The 24,010-nt window shown below is 36.3% G+C and overlaps 1 protein-coding gene across 1 annotated transcript in view; it reads left to right on the top strand.

The window, feature by feature from the left end:
• The window catches only part of SGCE (sarcoglycan epsilon), a 205,178-nt gene extending 181,843 nt beyond the window's left edge, over positions 1–23,335 (top strand). The window contains exon 14 of the mRNA XM_080666761.1: positions 23,235–23,335. The gene's annotated coding sequence lies outside the window, so the exon portion shown is untranslated. The remainder of the gene's footprint in view (positions 1–23,234) is intronic.
• Positions 23,336–24,010: the final 675 nt, after the last annotated feature.

Below are 24,010 nucleotides of genomic sequence, written 5' to 3'. Positions count from 1 at the left end.
AATATACTATCTAATTTTATTATGTTTACGGAGTTGTTAATACCACCTAATTTTGGAATATTTTCGTTACCCCTGAATAGAAACCTTATACAAGAAACCTTGTGCCCATATCAGTCACTTCATATTCCACTTTCTTCCCAGACCTTGGCAACTAATAATCTATTTTCTTTCACTATAAATTTGCCTATTTTGGACTTTTCATATAAGTGTAATTATAAAATATGACCTTTGTGTGGCTTCTTTCACTTAGCATATTTTCAAGGTTTATCAACGTGTAGCATGTGTGTATAAGTACTTTATTTGTTTTTAGGACCAAATATCGTCCAATTGTATGGATATATACCACATTTTATATTGATTATCAGTGACATTTGGATTTTTTATACTCTTTGGCTATTATGAATAATGCTGCTATGAACATTCATGTATATACATTTTGGTGTGGACATATGTTTTCAATTCTCATGGATATAGACATGGGAGTAGAATTGCTGGGTCATGTATTTATACTATGTTTAACTTTTTGAGGAACTGCCAAACTTTTTCCCCCTGAAGTGCTTGCAAAATTTTATAATCTCACAAGAAATATAGGAAGTTCCAATTTCTTCACATACTAACATGTTTTTATTGTCTTTTTTTTTTTTTTAACTTAATAGCTTGGAGATAGTTTCTCATTGTAATTTTGATTGGCATTTGACTAATGATTTTGAGCATCAGGTGCTTATTGGTCATTGTATCTTTCCTTTGGAGAAATAGCTATTGAAATCCTTTACCCATTTTTAAATTGTGTGGTCTTTTTATTGTTGAGTTGTAAGATACTTTATACTAAATGTGTCCCTTGTCAGATATATAATTTACTAGTATTTTCTTACATTCTGTGAGTTGTATTTTTTTTATTTTCTTGATAATGTTTTTGAAGTGCAAACATTTTAATTCGATAAAATCTAATTTATCTTTTTCCTTTTGTTGCTTGTGCTTTTGGTGACATATCTAAGAGACCACTGCCAAATCTAAGGTCTTGAATATTTACACCTAGGCTCTAGCTTTACATTTATGGTTATAATCCATTTTGAGTTAGAGGTTCAACTTTATTTTTTTGCATATGGATATGAAGTTGTCTCAGTGCCATTTTTAAAAAGACTATTCTTTCTCCGCTGAATTTTCCCCATTGAATTTTATTTCTACTTCCCATGTGGGTATTTTCTAGTTACTTTTTCCCAGTTTATTAATCTTTACTTTTACCTTATCTGTTCAATTCATGTATTAGATTTTTAATTTCAATTATTATCGTTTCAGTTATACAATTTCCACTTAACCCTTTTTAGTAGATTCCTATTTTCTTACAAATCCTCCATTATTTTCTCTATTTTCATGAATATACCAAACATTATTATTTTAAAGTCTCTAATGATAAATCTGGGTCATCTTTAGTTCTATTTCTAGTCCCAATTTTTTTTTCTATTTTTTTTGGTTACATATTCCAATTTCTTGTTTTCTCTAGTAATATTTGATGGAATATTGGACATCTGAATGAACATCCTAGATGATGATATCTCTCCCCAAAGACAATTTAATTTCATTTTGATAGGAAGATAAAATAATAGCTGATCACCTTAATCTAGTAGAGAGTGGATTCTCTAGTTTGATGGGACTGCCTCAGTTCTAATTTTCCTTCATTCCTTTAACATAGCCCTTTTTCTAAGATACAGCCTTCTTGTGGTCTCAAGTGCTATCATAAGGGTGTTTCCTGGGTCCCCTTTACTTTTGTGAGCCCTGAATTATAATGTACACATCCTCAGTCCTGCCACACTGCTAAAATCTTTGCCTCGCTCTTTAGCATACCAGTACTTCTGACTAGGTTTCTGGGAGTCTTGCTTTGTGTGTGTGTAGCTTTGGAGAGGGCAAACTCTTTGCAGAGAAATTGCATGCAGATGTTCAGGCTCACTTTTGTGTTTTCTCTTCTTCATCAAGTCTTAACCCCACTGGCTACCCGCAACTCCTTTGGAGTTATAATTTAGGGTTTTATTTGTGACCAAAAGACTTGGCATCAAATAAGCCCTAAGGAGAGCCCCCCAAATTATATACCAATACTATAATATTTATACAAAGATATGGAATTTAAAATTGTAAAAGCATGCTTTGTGCTACATATGATGTAGATATTTGTTGTGTGCATATATGATACATATATATGAAAGAAAAACTATATTGTATCAATATTTGGATCCATAGTTAGTATAGCAGCTACCATTAGCATTCAATTCACAATATTTTTGTTTGCCTTATAATGTAAAAAATATTTCAGGAATGACAATTTGGGTGGCCCAAGTCTCTTTAAAATGGCTTCAATAAAGTTTGAACTACTTGGTACATTTCTTTCTTGAGAATCAAGAGAATCCTTCTATTGATGTTAGATCTACCCAGAAATATTGCAGCACATGTAAAAATATTTATTGGCATTGCTGTTGATGATTACCAAGATGTTTCTTCTACTCAACATTATTTTTAAAGTGATGATTGACAGACTATTTTTCTTTCCTAAGTTTTTACAAACTGTAAACCTATCTAAATATCAGAACAGGAACTAATCATTTCTGCCTACTCCCTGTCATTGATACTTTGACAATTATCAAAAGCCTTGACATTTTCTTATAATCCACATGAGTGATGAGCATTTCCTTTAAAACAGAATCTTTAGCTTGACTTATAGAATTGCAGAAATAGTTGTGACAGTTTAAAAATTGTATTCAAGTAATATTTGTAAGGGGAAATTTAATACTTTGGAATAAGCAGAGGAGATTACTGTCTATATATTCAATGCAATATTAGAGCCTTTAGGGATTATCTGAATTTAGAGAGAATGCAACTCTGTCTCTAGCTAAGCTATTTTAAAACTCTGTACAAAGTGAAGTTAAATTGTAGGAAAAATAGATAATGCAAATAATTCTTGTCTATAGACATGCAAAGAAATTCTGTCTGATGGAAGCAACACATTTTTCCCCCTGTGGAAAAGCCAGTTTTGCAAATTCATCTCAATATTGTGAATTCATAAATGTGTCTTCTTTGAGGACTTCTTTTGAACTCCTTGTAATGAGCCCCTCATTTAATTAATGGGCTAAATATTTTTGACATGTATTAATTCCATATTTGTATGAGAGTCATGATTTTATCTTCCCTTGATAATTATAATTTAACATAATGCTTCTTTGGTTTGGTTATTTATAGAGGCTTTTAAGGAAGAGATGAATTCAGGTGTGGATGCAACTTAGGCAGACTTGAATGGGTGGAATGCTGGTATGTGAAAGTATAAAAGACATGAGCTTGCTCCCTTCTCCAAGCCTAAGATACAGACCTATTCAACATAGGAAACAGGTCTGTAGGATTATAGAATTTGCTCAGGGTTTGTTGTTATCATAGTTTGTTTCTTTTAGTAGTGCCTATACAAAATTATTTTTGCATTAAATCTGTCACATAACGCTGCAATTATTTTTAAAATGATTCCTTGTCATACTCTTTTTTCAAGATCTGTGGATTAGTTCAGTAACTAAAACTGCCCACACTTCTGATAACAACTATTGATAAAGAGTTGTTGGAATAGCTAGGCGTATGAACTATTATATATTTACAGATCATTTAGATGTAGGACTGTCTCTCAGGCCACTTACAAAATAACGTATTGTTTAGTTCTGTACCCTTCCTCCTGCAGCAGCAATATAAGGAGTGATTTCCCCATCATTATGGCTACACCAGTTGTCTAGAATTTCAACTCCCCTATCTTGGGTTTAGAAAGATCCCAGATTATCCTAATCAGGAGGGAGATTTTCTCCCTGGGTTATTCTGTAACTCAGAAGGCATCATCCCTGCCCCAAATCAGTAGGTGAAGCAGTGGGTTCTATTGAGTGCTTTCTTGTTGGTAAAGAGAGGAGCGGCTGGAGCAGCGACATTCTCACTCAAGTGAAAGCTCCTGCTCACTCAACTTGCACTCAGTCTCTGGGCCCTGCTCCTGGCAGTGTCCTTAAATTAACGAGGCCTGCCCTCTGGTTTCTTCCCAGACAGCAAGCTCTCTCTTTGGGCTCCACAGCCCCCGGGGCTCCTTTCATTTACTCATCTCCTTCCAACTTCCTTTTGGCCAAGGATGGGGGAAGGTGGTGGGAAATACATTTCACTCTATTTGGACTTCCCTCAGAGGCACGTTCTCTTCCCTCAAGTTTATTTCTGTGGTTTTTTTTTTTTTTTTTTCTGTTTTGTTTTTTTCACAATAAACTTTGGTGGTTCATTACCCTTACAGGCTGAATAATTAACAATCAAAATATTAGTGTGCCTTTTCCCCCCCTTAATATTCAAATTCTGCCTCTGGGCAAGGGAAGATATTTGCATTTCATTATTCTCTATATGAAAGAAAAGAAAGAAAAAAATTAAACAGTTTAAGTTTACATGTTATTATAGTCATAAAATTGGAGTCTTGCCACAGGAAAATACTTGTTTGGGAAGATTTAGGAAGGGGAAAATAGATATTGGAACTGAAAGACTCCCCTCATTACTCTTTTTTCCTTAGACCAGAATGCAGAGGAAACACTGTACCAGTATAATCCCTATAGAAACCCACTTGAGATATGATTTGTGTTTACAGAGTTCAAAATTGTTTAGATCGTGTAATGGTTATATAAATTCCTATATAGTATATGGATTTATTATATAACTTCTTTCAGAGGGGTTGGGGCAGCACTGCTTACCCAGAAATATTTATTTTTTTGCCACCAACATATGAATATTCACATTCTAGAATAAATAAAGTCTTTAAATGAAATGGCCTCTTGTCAATTAAGACCAGCTTTTGCTACCAGATTATTTCAGATCAAATTATACTTTCCTGGAAAAAGATGGTCTTAAAAATTACTTTAGATTTTCAGAGCTTTCTGGATTTTGCAATTTCAAATAAGAGATATGGGCTTATACTTCTTCAATTTTAAAATGCCATCCTATCTAATAAAAGAGTAATATGCAAACTGACTGTCACTCCAACACACATGATGGCTGCCCCCATGTGGACACAAGATGGCCGCCACAAGATGGCCAGCAGGGGAGGGCAGTTGGGAGGGACCAGGCCTGAAAGGGAGGGCAGTTGTGGGCAATCAGGCCAGCAGGGGAGGGCAGTTGGGAGGGACCAAGCCTGCAAGGGAGGGCAGTTGGGGGTGACCAGGCCGGCAGAGGAGGGAAATTGGGGGCGACTGGGCCTGCAGGGAAGGGCAGTTGGGGGGGACCCAGGCTTGAAGAGGAGGGCAGTTAGGGGTGACCAGGCCTGTAGGGGAGGGCAGTTAGGGGCAATCAGGCTGGCAGGGGAGCAGTTAGGTATCAATCAGGCTGGCAGGGGAGTGGTTAGGGGGTGATCAGGCTGGCAGTCAGAAGTGGTTAGGGGCAATCAGGAAGGCAGGCAGGCAAGCAGTTGGGAGCCAGCAGTCCTGGATTGTGAGAGGGATGTCCAACTGCCTGTTTAGGCATGATCCTACTGGGATTGGGCCTAAATGGGCAGTTGGACATCCCTCAACGGGTCCCAGATTGGAGAGGGTGCAGGCTGGGCTGAGGGACACACACCCCCATGCACGAATTTTGTGCACCAGGCCTCTAGTCAATTATAAAAAGAAACTGTCCACATAGTGACAACTTTGAGAGCCAAAAATAAATGTTCTATTTGCTATTATTTATACATAGACATACATATATTTAGATATATTAGCAAATGTTAAGTTATTCAGACATTGTTCATACTTACTTATATTGAATCTGTTTAATCTGTTGCTATCTGAGACAGGCATCTTAAAAATTCTATATAGACTTCTGTTCTCAAAGTTATATTCCTTTAACATCCTGATAATGTTAATTCATTATGTTCTTTTATTGTTGATGAGAAGCCTAATATTAATCTGATTCTTCTTCCTTTGTAAATTATGTTTTTTCCTATCTCTTTCACTTGTGGCTTTTAGAATTTTTTCTTTTTTAAAAAATTTACTTTGTAATAATTTTTCAAGTTACAGAGGTGTTGTGGAAACAGTACAAGGAAGTTTCATAGCCTGTTTACCCAGATTCTTCATTGTTAATATTTATTTTCTATCGTTTTTTTATCAAATATTCATTGTCATTATTTTGTCTATATAATTTGAAACCAATTTACAGACACGATGTTCCATCACACCTAAACATTTAAATGTATATTTACCCAAAACAAATATACCCTTTTACATAATGACAATACCATAATCCAAAGCAGAAACTGGCACAGAGATTATAGTCTACTGCACAGATTTCATTAAAATTTTGCCAAATGGCCCAACAATGTGTATATGTGTTTGCATTTTTTTTCCTTTCTTGTCCAGGATTGAATGTATTTAGTTGCCATGTGACTTTAGTCCCCTTCAATCTGGAGCAGTTCCTCATTTGTCTCTATCTTTTATCATAAGAATTTTAAATAATACAGGCCATTTTGTTCATAGGATATTCCTATTCTGGGTCCACTGCCATCTCCTTGAATCTATTGTTCTTAATTGCATTGCCTGACTTCTAGTTTTACTTTGATATGTTTGTCTACATGTAGGCAATGCCAGTTATATCACAGCTTACTCCCAAAGTTTCTTTGGACACAAAGTGTGAAAGAAAAGTATGATTTAGTTAAGGAAATAAGGTGTTTTGTTAAATAACTATTATAATGAATTAGAGAATAGAAACAGAAAGGACATAATAGTCAGAGGGTTCAAAAGAAGCAATTAAATTGGCCTCTGTATTACATAGGTCTCCCCTGGTTGCACGGGAAAGGAACGTTACCTACAAATAGCTTAAGAAAAAGAATATATTGTCTTGTGTAGCAGAATATCTAGGGGTTTGATACAGGACTCAAATAACATTTCTCCTTATTTTGCTATGTCCTGTGTTGGCTTCATTCTCAGGCGAGCACTAGGCCTGGCTTCTCCAACGTTTAAGTACAGGGAGAAAGTGTCTTTCTGGCAGTTGCCACACAAATCCTCACAGCCACTGCGATGGGACTAACTTGGGTCATGTGGTTCCTGACCCATTCTCCTGGTTCTGTTGCTCTGACTGGCCAGGGGCCAGGATGGTGTAAAATACACAGATTGAGAGTTAGGAGGCAGGTAGGGAAATAGTTTGTCAAGGAAAACTGTGCAATTTAATTGAAAAAAGCTGGAGATGAATATTGGGTAATCAAGAAGAACAACAAAATGTCTTACAGATATGGTTGGATATGGAAGACACAGAGAAAACAGGCTAAAAACCACTCAATGCAGAGAATCTGGAGGTGGCCACGAGTTTCCATTTGATTACAGAATTTATCAAATGATAAAGATTTGTAAAGGTCTTTAATTACTATTCTGTCATCAATCTTCCAGAGCATTTCTGTTCTTATGTATAGACTAAAGAAAATTTACTTAGGATCAAACTTTTCAAAAAGAAATACTTAGGATTAAATGGAAAAAGTAAATGCTTTCTTAACTGATCCAACTGTATGTACAATTCTCTTTATGTATTTATTGTGATGACCTGAAAGACTTTCATCGCATTGCTCCACTTGGTTCTGGTGAGTAGATAAACAGCAGTAAAAAAAAAAAATTGTTTGCTAGCAATCTAGGGGTAAAACAAGCTATAGTGTTTATTGTTCCACCAAATCCCAGATATAGTGTGTTGCTTCAGGTCAGAACTCAATTATTCTTGTTTACTAACCCATCCAGTAGCATAAATATATGTAAAATATGATTGTATTCTAGCCTCAAAGCTGATCTATTTCACCTTCCTTTGAGATCTTAACACAGATAAAAATAGAACAGCAGGAAAATAAACAGCAACTCCATTTCTTAACCAACAGCCCTCTTCGCCTTTCCCTGTCACTGCCTCCCACACCCGCACCAGTGAGACCAGATAGACACATGGAGCCAAATTGTCCTCCTCTCTGATCATAAGATTGCAATGACGCTCAAGTGTTATCTGTGTTGCGGCTTCATAAGGCTTTTGCAATACTAAGTATGAGATGTGATCTATCTAAAGAATATTTGCATGATAAGAAGACATTCCTGGGGATTTGAAAGAGGCCCAAGTCGCAGTCACTGGAATTTTGGGAAGAGAGGTTCACTGGGGGTGATGCCCTACCCTGACCTTTTCAGCGGAGCAGCAAATATGAACCAGGTGTTTCTCTCAGTGTTTCTGCTTATAGATTTAACCTACCTGCCTCAGAGTGCATCCGCTCTGGGCATGTGTGTGTGAGTGACCTAAAGATACTAGACTCTCTCCCTCTTCCAGTTCTTGAGAGAGTGAATAAATAAAGACTTGGCAGCCATCTCACAGAGGCTGCTGACACCTGCTCCGGACAAATCCCAGGGCAACGTGCTTTCCATCTTCATTGCATGTTCTGCACGAAGGACTAAACTTTGTTTATCCTCCACCCAGCAAAAGAGATTATATTTCATGGCCAGCTGGTTCCCTTTGAGGCAGAATTTGGCTCCTTAAATATAATACTTGTTTAGAAAAATGTTTAAGTTGTTTCACAAAGGACATAAAATTACTTTATTTTGGTGTTTCCCCCCCCCCCCCCCCGCTTTTCATTAGTCTAATAGGGATTATTCATTTGTTTGTTGGCATTTTTGTTGTTGTTTTGCTGCCTCCCCAGGAACCATATGAAAAGACCAAGTATTGTATTACTGTAGAAGGAATTCTTTCTACCTTGTCATTATTCATAGCACTGTTTTCTTGAGGCTTGATATGATCACAATAGATCTTGGTTTTTGATTAATATTAATAGTCTCAACTAATTTTCTGGAGAGGCTTTATTCTTTCGGTGTATCTCCTTTTGGTATTATGTAGTGCTTTCCATACTCACTATAACTTTATGTGCTTAGAATGAAAAACTCAAGTTACAATGAAAAATCGTAAGACACATATCTAAAGATCCATTAACACTCCCCAAGCCCTGCAGTGAATACCAATAGTATGTATTGCAGTACCTTGCACACAATATGTATTGTCTTGCTTGTTATTTGAGTGAATAAGATGTAAATAGTTTTGAATCTGTGCTGCTGTCCTCCGAATCTAAAATGTCAGCTCTTTCCCTACATCTTCTATTATGGGTTATTTTGATGTTTATGCTGCTCATTTTTACGGAGCCCTAACCTGCCAATGTGGGCTGGATCCCTATGAATGCAGCGGACTCAGATGTGACAAAGCTTCAGACCGTTTCATTATGGCCACTTTGCCTGGTTTCACATAAAAAGGAGAGCCCAGAAGTGTCAGTACCTGAAGATTAGAAAGCAGCCACTATGAACTAAGCTAAATGAGACACCTCTGATTTTTCGGGCATGACTGAGAAACTGATGGTGCCACAGCTGTGTAGGGAGAATGCATAGCGGAATGGAGTCAGGCTGTCTAGGTTCAAAACCAGAGCTTCCCAATTACTAACTTCTGAGAAGTTATTTAGTATCTCTAAGCCTCAGTTTCCTTGCTTGTAAAAGGGAGATAAGAATAGTATCTAACTCACAGGGTTGATGTGAGGATTAAATGAGATCATGCTACTAAGGGAACATGGGACAGAGCCTGGCACCAAATAAACACAGTGAGTGTAAGCTGTTAAGTCCTGTCTGCCACAACTTCTCCTTGACTCTGAACTATTAAAGCCCTTGGAATCTGCAGTGCTCGTATTGGCACTCATTCCTGCATTAATTCACCCAGTGCCATCTACTGAGGTGGTTTTAATCCTCCTCAGATGGCTGAATATGGCTCACATAGTAGTTAAGACAGCAGATTGCTTATTTTAGTGCTGTTCACATGAAACTGACCTCCGATAAATATTTACTCAAAGCTCCAGTTCAATACTAAAAAAAGCTAAAGGACTGCCGTGTTCTATTAATGGAGAAAAAGTGTCTAGCTTAGAGAAGCAGTTTTATTTCTCATGGCTAGAATATTGGGCTTAATTATGCGCATCTACACCCTGAGAATGACACTGATAAGAAGCAAGTGGAGGAGGTTTCCAGAAACCTCACGCTATCTGAGAAATGGTTCAGAGGTCTGGGTGGTGCCGTGGATGCGAAGGTCTCTTCCTTTGGTGCTAGTGCTGTTGGAGAAGTTTGCAGTTTTTAGGTTTCTATTTACAGTCAAGCTCTACTAGTAATAGCAGTCCTTAAGGCTGAACCTGGGATACTCACCATCAAGAGTCATCACAATTTGGAAGCCCTTACTCTTGCAGCTACTATGGCTTTGTTTCTAAGTAAGCTTTCTTGTCCTTGACATTTCTCTTTCCTTCCTTCCTTCCTTCTTTCTTTCTTTCTTTCTTTCTTTCTTTCTTTCTTTCTTTCTTTCTTTCTTTCTTTCTTTCTTTCTTTCTTTCTTTCTTTCTTCCTTTCCTTCCTTCCTTCCTTCCTTCCTTCCTTCCTTCCTTCCTTCCTTCCTTCCTTCCTTCCTTCCTTCCTCTCTCTCTCTCTCTCTCTCTCTCTCTCTCTCTCTCTCTCTCTCTCTCTCTCTCTCTCTCTCTTTCTCTTCTTTTACCCAAATAGCTCTCCCTATAGCCTCCTCAATCTTTATGAGTTTCTTGAGGGAGTGCCTACCAGTTTCCAAGAAGCTCTCAGCATTGTTGAATCCTGAATCAAACTCTCATTATGCCCTGATCCCGCTGGCTCAGTAGGTTCTCCACCAGTGGAATAGGAATAGGTCGGAAATTGGAACTAACCAACTGTAGATAGGCAAAGGCCCAGGGTTCATGGTCAGTAAGCGAGAACTGGGTTGGACAGAGTGGATTCATAGCTCTCTGTCTCAGAGCATGCACTTGGTTTGAAGAAATTCCACAACTTTGCTTCTATAAACCAATGCCCCCCACTCCCCCCTCAATTTTAGACTGTGCAATACTTAGAGGTTTTGTTCTCTCTCTCTCAAGGGATTTTGCTATTTAGTTTCTTTAAAATTCCCAGTGCAAAAAGGCGTATGGTTTTTCTACAAAATAAAAAGAATTGCCACACATACAGTATTTTTGGTTGGAAGATACTATATAAATGTGTAGACCAAAACTATCCATGAAGCTCCCAGAACTGTCTTTCATGATCTGATGTTTGGGATTATTGAAAATTGCACTACCTTGGCTGGTGTGGCTCAGTGGTTGAGCCTTGAACTATGAACCAGCAAGTTATGGTTTGATTCCCTGTCAGGGCACATGCCTGGGTTGCGGGCTTGATCCACAGAGGGGTGTGCAGGAGGCAACTGATCAATGATTCTCTCCATCATCGATGCTTCTATCTCGCTCTCCCTTTCCCTTCCTCTCTGAAATCAATTAAAAATATATATATATGAAAATTTGCACTTAAAAGCTGTTCATTTTTGTTTCTAAAATTGGAAATTGGAGCTAAGTGCAATTGCAGACTGTTATTTGCAAGTGGATTCTCCATGTGGATTCTTCTGCCCTTGCAAGCCTTCTGCTATCCTGACTGCCTTTCACTGTCATGGTGGCTCAGCTGTGTGTTCTGGATGTCTTGCTAACAGTTCAAACTTACCATTTTCCCATCACAATTATATTCTCCCTCACTTTTTTGTTCAATGTTTTGTTTAAATAAGTGTATGTCATGTAACTGTAGGACATTGGTTTGAGGTAAACTCAGTCCTATCTGGAAATATTTAAGACACTGTGTTGTTCTCTGGGAGCACATGAGGAATAATATTTTACCACATAGCTTTTCTGTTCACGGAGCTCACATTAAGCCAAGGTAATTTTGTTCCATGTCGTGAAATATTCTCACTTGCAATTATTCACGCAGGCTTCCTGTTTTCTTCTTACCTTCCTTCCTTTCTTTCTTTTAAATCATAGCAACCAAAGGGCAACAAACAGCTGCTGAGTTACGGTTGTCAGACATTTTAGGTCGTTTTCCTCTTTGTATGAACCGGGTCTGTTGAAAATACCAGGCTGTGTATATGTTGAGGTTGCCACCCGCTGGTAAGATAGAGAATTTCCATGTTAATTAGTCCTTAAAGAAAACATGCTTGTTTTCTGTTTGAATTTATATGTTTGAGTATGAATTTATATGTTTAGTTTCAAAAATATATATTTCTAACTTCCTTAGAAGAATAAAGAATTCCATTATTATGAAATAGTAAAAGCTACACTGAAAAAAATTGTAAATCATTATTATGAAACCCTTGAAAAACCTTTACTTATATCTCTTGCTGCTTCTATGAAGGGGAGAAGTGATTAAAAAAAAAATCTTGGAATTAAATATGCCAAAGTGTTATCAGTGGTTGCTGTTGAGCACTAAAAGTTAAGAGGGATTAAAATGATTTTTGTTGCTTCTTTATATTTTCTATTTAGTTACATTTTTTTCTATGGAAAGCTTGTATTGCTTTAAAAGAAAACATAAGTCTGAAGAGGAACAATAACTAGATGTGTGTATATAAATTGAAATGTAAGTCTTCAATAACAGCATTTTATGGAGTGCTAAAAAAAAGCACCATCCCAAATCAATGCCATATTTAACTAAACAGACACAAAAGGAACAAAAGCCCGGAGATTGAACTGCAGCTTTCATCACTCCACTTGCACAAATTTTAAATTCAAATGCATACATAAGAATTTATTATGTAATAAAGATGCCATTTCAAATTCACGTGCAAGGATGCTTGGTTACCTCACATCATTTACCAAATAAACTCCAGATGTGAAAAATTAAAAATACAAAATGAAATGAATTAAAAATATATATGTGGATATTTAGGCTAAGCAAAAATGCTAAAGAAAAAGTATATTGAAAACTTCTGTGTATGAATATCACCAAATAGCAAATGATAAGCTGGGAAAAATACTGATAGCACACAAAACTGACAAAATAAATAAAACACTTTTTAAAGAAGCCTATAAGCATTTGAGAAACTAGAAAGGTTTAACCTATTACTAACCAAAGGATTATGCATTAAAAAAAAACAACGAAAAATTCAGCTATAAAGTTAGCCAAGATTCATAAAATTTTATTATACTCAATGTCAAAAGTACTCCATATTATAGAACTATTCTGTTATTTGAAATTATTCCTTTAGAAGAACATGGAAAATGCTCGTATCAAAGTTAGATTACAAATAGGATTTAAGTAACAATATATTTTTGTCTATATTTGTCACTCCAGAAGGATATTCTTCTAAAGTGTTAATAGTGATTATCTGTGTAACTAGAATTATGGGTGATAAATTTCCCTCTGCATTCACTTCTGTATTTTTTAACTTTTGGAAAGCAGAAACTTACAAAAATATAAAATACTCCTTAAAATATTTTAAAATGAGGGTATATAATAATACAAATAGTTTGATTATTATTTTACTATACTGTAAATAAAAGCATATGTGTATATACTTATCTACATTTATAATTCATATATGTAGATTAAAATTATTTTAGAATTTTAATAGTGGTTTTGTATGGTTATTTCTATGGTTATAGGTATTTTCTTCCACATTCATTTTAAAATAATTTTACTAATGATAAGCAAGAATTTACATGATGTATATTAAAATTATCTTTAGAAAGATAATGCTGTGGAAAATTATTTATGAAAACTAATTAAAATAGGGAAAATATGTGCAGTGCTATGCAATTTGTTCACAATTTGATCAGAGTGAATGCATATATCTATTTTATTCATACATGATTTTAAAAATTTGGAAGGGCATGCTCAAAAGTTTTCATTGTGATTACCTGTAGTACTATGGATACAGCTGATATTTTTCTTCTTTATTCATTTTGAAGTTTTTAACTAGAAAAAGTGAAGTCCATATCCTATATAATAAAGAGGTTATATGCAAATTAACCCCCACGCCCTCACAAGATGGCTGCCTACAACCAGGCCGGCAGGGGGGTTAGTGAGGGACAATCAAATGACTGAACAAACAGGCTGCATGGGGTCACCAGGCTGGCAGGGGGGGCAGTTAGGGGACGACCAGGCAGGGAGGCAGGTAGCAATTAGGAGCCAGCAGTCCAGGACTGTGAGAGGGATGTCTGACACAAGGGGTCCTGGATTGGAGAGGGTGCAGGCTGGGCTGAGGGACATCCACCCTGCCCCATGCACGAATTTCGTGAACCAGGCCTCTAGTATATATATCAAATATACACATCAAGTATGCTTTAAATACAAGCAGCTTATTTTGTGTTGATTATTTTGTCAATAAAGCTGTTAAAATATATAGTATAAAAGTGTGCTATCAAATAGACAAACAAAAACAAATCTCATCTTCGCTTCCTAAAAGGAAAAAAAAAATTTAAACTTGCAGTATGGCACTGGCTGGTGTGGCTCGGTTGGTTGGGGCATTTTCCTATGCACCAAAATGTGGCAGGTTTGAGCCTGGTCAGGACACATACCCAGGTTGCAGGTTCGGTCCCTGGTTGGGGTGGGTGCAGGAGACAACCAATCAATGTTTTTCTCTCTCCCTTTCTCCCTTCCTCTCTCTAAAAATCAATTAAAAATGCAGTCTGAATTTTTTACTACCTCAATGTTATTTTATTCCATTTGTAGATATGTAGGAAACCCAAGACATTTAAAAATATTTCTTCACTGGCATTTGTCACAGTAATGAATCAGCACTTTAAACCAATTTATGAGCTTGGAGTAGGAAGGTGGAAGGAGTGGTGTAGAATATTTCTACTTAGGAAGATATGTTAGTTCCTAAAAGGAAATGATCATCATGTACAATGAACCTACTACTTTGTGAAAACATTCAGTTATTTTTTCATTAAAAAAAAAGACGATTTCTTACGATAAAAAATATAAACAAACAAGCCAACACAATCCAACTTTTCAGAAGGAAACCACTTACTCGGATAGTAGAGTCTCTCATTAACGCATCCTTGGCTTCAGCAGTAATTTTATTGATATGTGAACTGTTAAATAGTACATCTGCAATGCAAATGTAACTTTAAAATGAAAAAACATGACATCAATTTATTTTCCTCAAGCAACTTTAGAGCTAAATCAAATAAAGCCCCTGATTTGAGGCAGGCAGCCTTTTCTGATAAAGCTTTTAAATACCCAGTATGTTAAAAGTATGTTGCTGGCTATGTGAATGATGGTAGCAGACAAAGGATGACACTGTCTTAATCATTTTTAATAAAGAGAAATATATTGCTCTCCGGTGTAGCTTCACACTGCCTGACTGGCAGGCAATGCTAATATGTATCCAGAGATACGATGATGTATCTGTTAGTCTTGCTGAGCTGAGCTGGATGTGTCGAGACCTTTTGTGCAAATGCTCCTGTGTGACAGCTGGCTGTGTAGTCTGTTCTGCCTTATTCTCACGAGTGGCACTCTAAAACCCAAGCAGCTAATTTAAAAATAGTAATGCATGGCACAGGCGTAAAGAATGAGTGAATATGCTCATCCCTGAGGCATGTCTTGAGTTGGTTATAATAAAATTTGCTTAATTATTTATTAATAGTTGCTTTATAAATTACTCTGGTTTTGCTGAAGGACATAAACTGTGAGATGGGAGAGAAGAGCTAAAGAGGTGAAATTGTCAGGGGACATTGTGGTTAAGGGTTTCATATACTACACAGATGCCATTCGACTGTATCCCGCTGTGGAAACAGAGATCTTGTAACAGGAGATTGAAAGGCCAGATTTGTATTTTCTCTGTGTGATGGAAGATGGGTTTGAGGGGAATGGGAAAAGAGGCAGATAGTAGTGAAGGTGAAAGACGGTGAAAGCCCGAAGTGAAAAGTTGCAGTACAAGTGAAAAAGGGGGGAGGAAGCACAAAAGTATTTAAAAGGTAAAACATATGTCCCTTTTATTCCCCCATTGACCTATTCTAGCCCCACCCCCCCTTCCAGGCCTTCACCACCCTATTGTCTGTGTCCATGGGTTATGCATAGATGCATACAAGTTCTTTGGTTGATCTCTTCCCATCCACCCACCCTCCCCTGCTTCCTTGTAGGGGAGGGAGGGAAGGGACATATGTAATACTTTCAACTATAAAGATTAACAAAATATATATTTTAAAATTCAAAAAATAAAATAAAAGGTAAAACATGTAGGAAAAACATCTAGAAGGATTTGATAGTTGAGTGAATTATGGGTGCCAGAGGGAAGAATTGACTTCTCTTCGTTATACAGCTGGGTAGGTAGTAGCACCCTAAACTGATATTGAAGTCACAGGTGCTGATGGCCATTGGAAGGGGATACATAAGAGGCTGGTTGACCTACTTTCCTAATGGAGACATGCAGTCACTCAGAATTTTAAAAAATTTTTATTGAATTTATTGGGATGATATTATTAATAGAATTATATAAGTTTCTATAATACATCATCTACATATTGTATAGTATGTTCACCATCCCAAGTCATTTTCCTCCCCTTTATCCTTTTCTACCTCCCCCCAGCCCCTTTCCCTCTGGTAATTACTATACTGTTGTCTGTGGCTATGAGTTTTGTTTTGTTTTATTTTATTTATTTATTTTTCTTAATTTCTTCACCTTTTCCACCCAGTCCCCCAACCCACCCACCCCCAACCCCTCTGACAGCTGTCAGTCTGTTCTCTGTATTTACGAGTCTGTTTCTATTTTGTCATTCAGAAATTTTACAAGAGCAAATTATATGGGCTGACATACAACAAACAATGACAAGAAAATTACAGACAAAGCCCTCCAACTAAATCACAAAAGGCCAGAAAACCCAAGAACCTTTTTAGGAAGATGGAACCATTAGATTGCATTAATTGTATTTGTTATGTTGCAATGGGAATGATTTTACTTGCCAAAATAATAAGCTCTGTTAATAATGGGCATTCACCTTGTATCTTACCTATTCATTCATTAGAATGAGGGTCTTTTTTTCCTTTTACAAAGTAACTACACAATAAGATCAAATAAATTTTTGATGATTGCCAACAGATGGTGAGGGGCTCAACCTCAGACCATCTGATCTTGTGCTTTTCAGTTCTTTCCGGCTGTTCTTTCTACTTAATTACCTTCCCCTCACTTCCTAATCCCTTCCATGTAATTCTACCCAAGATTGGGTCTAGCATTTTTTATTAATTTTCCACAGCCTACGCTTCTTTCTGATAAGATAGTCTTCCTTTGTAGCTGTGTTGCTAATGGATCTAAATACTCTGGTTTTAGCAGAACCTTTCAATCCTACTTGAACCATGTCTTTGCTCAATTTATTAATTCAGTTTAATGCTGAGAATTTAAAAGTTATTCTGACAGTTTTTTATCTCATTTCACATCTGACACAATCGCTCAACCAACAGTAATTTTTTTTACATAATCAAAGAACTATTTTAACTGACCTGTCTTTTAAATCATTCTCATATGAGACATTTCTTTTTTTTTCAATCACTAAAACAGACTTACTAGAGTGATATATGTGTTTCAGTACGAAATTAACTTTATTGCATGAATATGTCTATGCATCTTTTATGAATGAAATGGAGAAGTACTGCCATAATAGGTGTTTTAATGATATTTTAGGGAAGTGCATACAGTGTAGGAATTCATGGAAGCTCAGAAGGCACCTTCTAAGGTAATTTACTATAGACTTTGCATGTATGTATAATACACATCTAGATAGAACCTTATTTTTTTCTTTTGACAAGTACTTTTTAATGTTCAGTTTCAGTAGAATGAGGCTGTTTCCATGTCCAACAGTCCCTAATAGCACTGCTTTAGCAAAGCAGAGTAATGGATTTCTATAATGCAGGAAGTTGTTTGAAACTTCCTGAATTATAGCTATGTTCTCATGTTTCTGTCTTGTTTACCAGTAGTTTAACCAAATGCTTATTTTTTAATACAGAAATTGCATACCAAAACTATACATTGTAAGGCATTTGTCATCAAATAAGGCTTCATTTTAAAGATATCTTCTATGTATTGTGAATGCCATTTAAAAATAATTGCAATTTTTTCTGATAATTAAAATAAGAAAAGTTCATTTAAAATTTTTGAAAAGTGCAGAAAGATTAAAAACAAAAAACAAAAAACAACACCCATACTCTCATTAGAGATGATGGCTGTGAAAATTTTTGCATACATTCTTTCTGGATTTTTTTTTAATGTGTCTTGCATAAAATGAAAAATTTTAAAGAAAATTGGATTTATATTGTATATATAATGATTTATACAGAAAATCACCACACACATTTAACGTATGTGAATTTATTCTGTGTGTGTGAGAGACAACAATTTAAATAGATTTTTTAAATTTCCCCTTCAATGTGTTCATGAGGATATACCCTGTAATAAGCATGAAATGGGGGAGTGGAATTTGCTGTTTCTTCAATCAGTCTCAGTTTTGCTAATCTCTTACAGTATATACATCTTGTTGCAGGGACTATGATTCTAATGGTAAAAGTACATACTTTTCTTACAACATGATCAAAACTCAAGCCAATAGCTTTCCTGCTCAACCACACAAACAGTTGTATATTCTAACACTGAAAAGAAAAACTGTGTTGAAGTCAATGGTATTTGGTATCCAACTTGGAGATTATCAAGGGTAATGTTAACTATCTGAGATTTTTCTCAACGTATGCTGATTTTAAAACCTATGTCCTGCATGAGATGTAACTTCACTGAATTCTACCTGTTTTAGTGTATAGTTTTTAATTTTTCCTATATCAAGTGTTCTTTGTTTTGCTATAAATAAGGCGATGGACAACTGTTGTGCCTGTATTATGATGCAATGGTCAACCATTTTTCTTGAGCATCTACTTACTGCTGTTGTAGTGTCTTTCCTTCAGGTGCTTTTTTTTTTTTCCTTTACCACTTTCAAGCTGATAAGATATAGGAGGGAGGAGAATTGGTCTGCCAATAACCAGTTGAGGGCTGTCTTCAAAGAAAGAGGAGGCAATAAAACATCCATCCTGAATACAACCTTATGGTGTTTTGTGGAGACTTCTTGCCATGAACCTCCTGTTCAGAGGATTGGATTGACATTTATTCATGTGAACCAGTTCAAAGAATGTATTTGCTGTGGCTTTTTGGGAAGTGCACTGTTCTGGTTCTTTCTGTTGGCTTCATGCTGCAAGCTGGCATGGCATTTCTCAAAGTTAGAAGACTTCTATAATTCCTGTACATGTCCTTCAGACTAACATATACTATTCCTCCAAGCTTAGGTTGCTCTGGACAGCTGCACAGGGGGATAGCTATGTGGGATTCTGACTTGGGCAGTGGAAAGAAAACCAGGGCTTCACAGCTTTATGAGAAACTCTTTATAAAGACTCACCCTGTTCAAAAGTCTTTAGAAAAATCAAGGATTAATTCCCTAGGATACCATGCTAGGTATGGAATAATAAGCGGTCAACATTATAGACATTTTTAAGGCTTTTGATACATACTGATCAATTATTCTCCAGAAATTTTATACCAACATATACTCATGCCAACTGTATATGAGACTGATCTTTTGGCAAACCACTATTGTTTTTAACAGAAGCATAGCCATGGACCGGGTGAGGTTTTACTTTGTATTTCTTTAATTATCAGAGAAATCAAACATTGTTTGCATGTTTAATGACCTTTTGTCTTTTATGTTTTTATTCATGTTCTTCATCCTCACCTCCCACAATTTTTGTGTGTAAGCATTTTTGTTTTAATTTATGTCTGAGAACTCTTTGTATTTTGTGTTCTTATCTAAAGACAAAATACTCAAACCATGTGTAATAAGATGCACGTTTTTCAAGAGCAAGTAGGAATAGGTAGAGTGTGAGAAGGATAGATAGGCAGCAGACATTCAGGTAAAGATGTTATTCATGGCCTTTCCCACCTTTTCCCCTTTCAAAATTGCCCTACCCATAGTTTGTGGTGCCTAGGTGGCCACATGTTATACCACGTGACTTTAATGATCATAGTTGATGGGATATCTAGTCAAAGGTTAGCAGTTAATAGGCTGCCAAGGGATTGATGGACTGCACCGGAATCTCTCCCTGAGGAATTAGAATAGTAAGTAGAAGAAAAAAAAAAGATTGCCAATTAATATCAGATCTGAAAGGACAAACATGCAAATATGAATGAATCAGATTTGTGGTGGAACTATAGAGTAAAAAGCATCCCAAATTCCTGCTCCTGAGAACTCTAAGACCACCTTCAATAGAGAGCCACATTCCAGCTCCATTTCAGCAAGGCTGTTTACCTTTCCCACTCTTCTTCCTCTATGTATATCCCTGTTTCTTGAGCTCCCTTGAGTGTATCTCTGTTATTCACATTTAAGAAGAATGATCCTGAGGAAAAGTACCTATGATTCATATTTCAAACTATCTGAGTTATCAGGACTCTATACATTTCCCAACAGTCATATTTATAGTTAATTCTTTCTTTTAGCAATTTCTTCAACATAAAATCATTGAGCGTACAGTCTATATTAGGAATTGGGCTAGGCGGTAAAGGAAATCGGTGATGAATCAGACAATCTCTGTCATCTAGACGCGTATAGTTCAAACGCACTTTTCTACATAGCATGGTCTTTCATTACTGCAGATTGTCAGATCAATGGTGACCAACCAGTTGCTAGGCAACTTGAAAGACAAGAATACAGAATGGATGCAGCTTCATTCTGATATGAATTCTTTGAAATGTTTGTCAAGGACTGTGAAGGGTCTGAAATTTTCTCTACTTTAAAGCTGTTAGCCTGTCAAAATTTAATAGATGCTGGCAGAAGACATGTGACTTCTGAGTCAGAGACAAAGGATGTTATTACTCACAACAAGGCAAGCAACGTAAGTTTTATGTTTGCTTCTGGTACCCTTGCCCATGGTGGCAACGCAGAGCATCCCAGGTGGATATGTCACAACAAAGGAACACCAAGCAAAGGGAGTCCAGGTCTTTTACAATGGTCTTCAGGAAAACCTGTCTGACATTTGCCCTGTCAGGAAACTATCTTTATTATACTGGGCAGTAACCTGCCCTCCACTCGGCAGGGACACATACACATACTCTCTCTCCCAAGGATTCTCTTCACTATCACTATGAACATCCTCAAAAAGGCAGTCCAAAACAAAGGTCTTCAGTGCCTTTGTTTGCAGGACATTTTGCAGAAAGCCAAAGACCCATGGAGAATTGTGTCCCAACAATATTCTTTCTCTGGATACTTTTTGTTGAACCATTTAAACTTTTGGTTCTTATTTCTACCAGCCCTAAGTATCTACTTACTCTAAGATGTACCCATATTCCTTTATTTTTGCCCTATCCTGTTTATAGATGTATAGTTAAAACCTTTTTTGTTTTGTTTTGTGTAACAGAAACCAACTTTCTCTAACTTAAGCAAAAAAGAAAGTTAATGGAAGAATATTGGATTATTACGTAATTCAAAGAACAACCAAAAACATAGTACTCTTCTGGGATCTTATCAGAAATTGAGAGTGGTTTCAAGAGTGTCATTGCAACTTCAGTGGCTCCTAGTCTCTGTCATTCGCCACTCCAACTTTTTTTAAAAATATATTTTATTGATTTTTTTATAGAGAGGAAGGGAGAGGGATAGAGAGCGAGAAACATCGATGAGAGAGAAACATCGATCATCTGCCTCCTGCACACCTCCCACTGGGGATGTGCCTGCAACCAAGGTACATGCCCTTGACCGGAATCGAACCTGGGACTTTTCAGTCCGCAGGCCAACGCTCTATCCACTGAGCAAAACCGGTTAGGGCCCCACTCCAACTTTTAAATTCTCAGAAGAGAGGAGTTGAATGGCACAGCCTGGCTAAGGCTCTGCCTCTAGTTTTTCATGATGCCCAACAGGGAAGGATCATGAATGCACAGACCTCATAAATCTTGGCTGTTCCCAAATTAGGAGAGATTCTTAGGAGCTTTGGAAACCTTAATTGTTTTCTACTATATCTGGATTTGTTTGATAGGTAGTCCACTGCTCATAAAAGTAATACAGTTATTGTTTTCAGCATTATTCCATGTCTTTTAAAAAAATCAATTAAATATAGTTTTGCTTTGTGTGTCATTTCTTTGGCCATCTTCTGACATTTCTCAAAAATTTTTTTGGAGTCATTTTGTGAACTGATCTAAGCCAATTTAGTTAGTCAAGAGTTTTAGGTCAATACAGCTAGCCTCTGGTGATTGAAAATAGATTGGACTATATGTTTCTTATAGTCAATTTTACTATTAAGTGGTACCTACAAAGTAGAGTAAGGTTTAGCCTAAATTTTGTTAATATCAAATATTTATTGGCTAGTCATATATCTTCAAGACCATAATTTCAACAATAAAATTTTATTTTTAACATCTTTGATGCTAATTAACATATCTTCTCCTGTAGATTTCAACAATGCTATTTAAAATACCAGAGTAGATACCTTTAAGGCATATTTCCAGGATTACTTAATCAGCCCTCAAGTGTGGACTAATGTTATCTTATTACCCACATACACGCATATACATGAGACTTCCCATGGAAGTATTTTAAAAGTAAATTACCAGAAAGATAATATAATAGGTTAGAATTTAGGCATTTAGTCATGCACTCATGCTAATTTTCATATTCCTTTGTAATTAACATTCCTCCTGACTGGATTAATTAGGTTTGCAATAAGTAATCACATTTATAATACTGCAACTGTTCCCAAATTAATTGCTTACGTGTTCAATGAGCCATTACATGTTTTCATTTAAGCAGCTTAGAGAACCCAGGATTTTAGAGCTGTAGTCCTAAACATTTTGGGGAGAAGAGCACAGAATTATCCAAGAATATGCCAATAAGATGATCACAGCAGTAAATGAGCAGTTCCGCAACTTTGGGAGTACATAAGAATCACCTCCGAGTATTCTTCACCCCCAGCAATTCCAGTTAGGTAGATATTGTGTAGGGTCTTGGAAACTTGGAGAAGTATTGCACACTGTCTGCCTAGAAAAAGCACCTATACACATACTTCCAGCTTTAAGGGAGGGTTTCATAAACCTGTGGCTTTAGCCTAGTACAATTTTATTCAAGACTGACTGCATATTACAATCACAATGGAGTTTTGAAACAATATTTCAGACCAATTAAACCATAATATGAGTGGTAGAGGGTCACTAATCTGTCTGGGTGTTATTTTCCCCAACCCAGAATGGAGACTAGAGATTTTTCCTATTTTACTGAATTAGACTCACTTGGTAGAAACCTAGCAAAAGTGATAATAAAAAAGAAGTCCAGTTACCCTGTAACTCCTTTAAAATACACAGTTTAATTATGTATTGGTGAGAAGGCACATCATTTTTGGCATTGATTTGTCTTTCTCTATTCAAAGGTTCAAAGGATTTCATGGACTTTATACTCTGCTTGCTAGATAGCTCTCCCAAGCTTGAGAGAAGAAAAGCAACATTCTCTTTATAATTTATGGTGGCAAGGTGAGTGTTTATTATGACATTTTAGTTGAAGAAAATCTAAGAAAACCTGTGGAGCTTCAAATTGACCATAAGTTCCCTGTATTTTAGTAGCATGCTCAACAATAACTAAAAGTAAATATTCATTATGGATAACTCAGAGAAATGGTTACCTGGGCAATTTTATAGATGTTATCTAAGGAGGTTTTTTTAAAAAAATTCTTTTGATTAGGAACATATATATCCTTATGTGCAAAATAGAACATGGGAACTTAACGTTACATTATTTTAGACTTCTGTATTAGAGGGAGAAGGAAACTGATAATCAGTAACAGAAAAACTATGTTGGAAATAACTATAATCAAACCTTCTTCCACATCTCTTTGAAGTGGATTCATTTATAATATTATTCATATAGACATTCAAAGCACTACCAATAATAGGTGATTTAATGATATTTAAAACCCTGAGTAAATATAATAGGCTGAGACATTTCCCCGAGGACATGAATTTAATAATTATGATCATTTCTTGTGCTGATAACTCTTGGGTGAGGATTTCCACTACCAGAGACAAAGTTTTAGAAAATCAAATTGTGAACATTAAGTGTCAGAAGTTTGGCTAATTTAATATGTATGAGTTACGGTCTATTTGTGTAGAACTGGCTTCCAAATAAGCAAAAGGACCGTTTCTAAGCTCA

The sequence above is a fragment of the Plecotus auritus genome (genome assembly GCF_963455305.1).
Source record: "Plecotus auritus genome assembly, chromosome: 4".
NCBI lineage: Eukaryota > Metazoa > Chordata > Mammalia > Chiroptera > Vespertilionidae > Plecotus > Plecotus auritus.
This window is presented reverse-complemented; position numbering and strand designations above follow the sequence as displayed.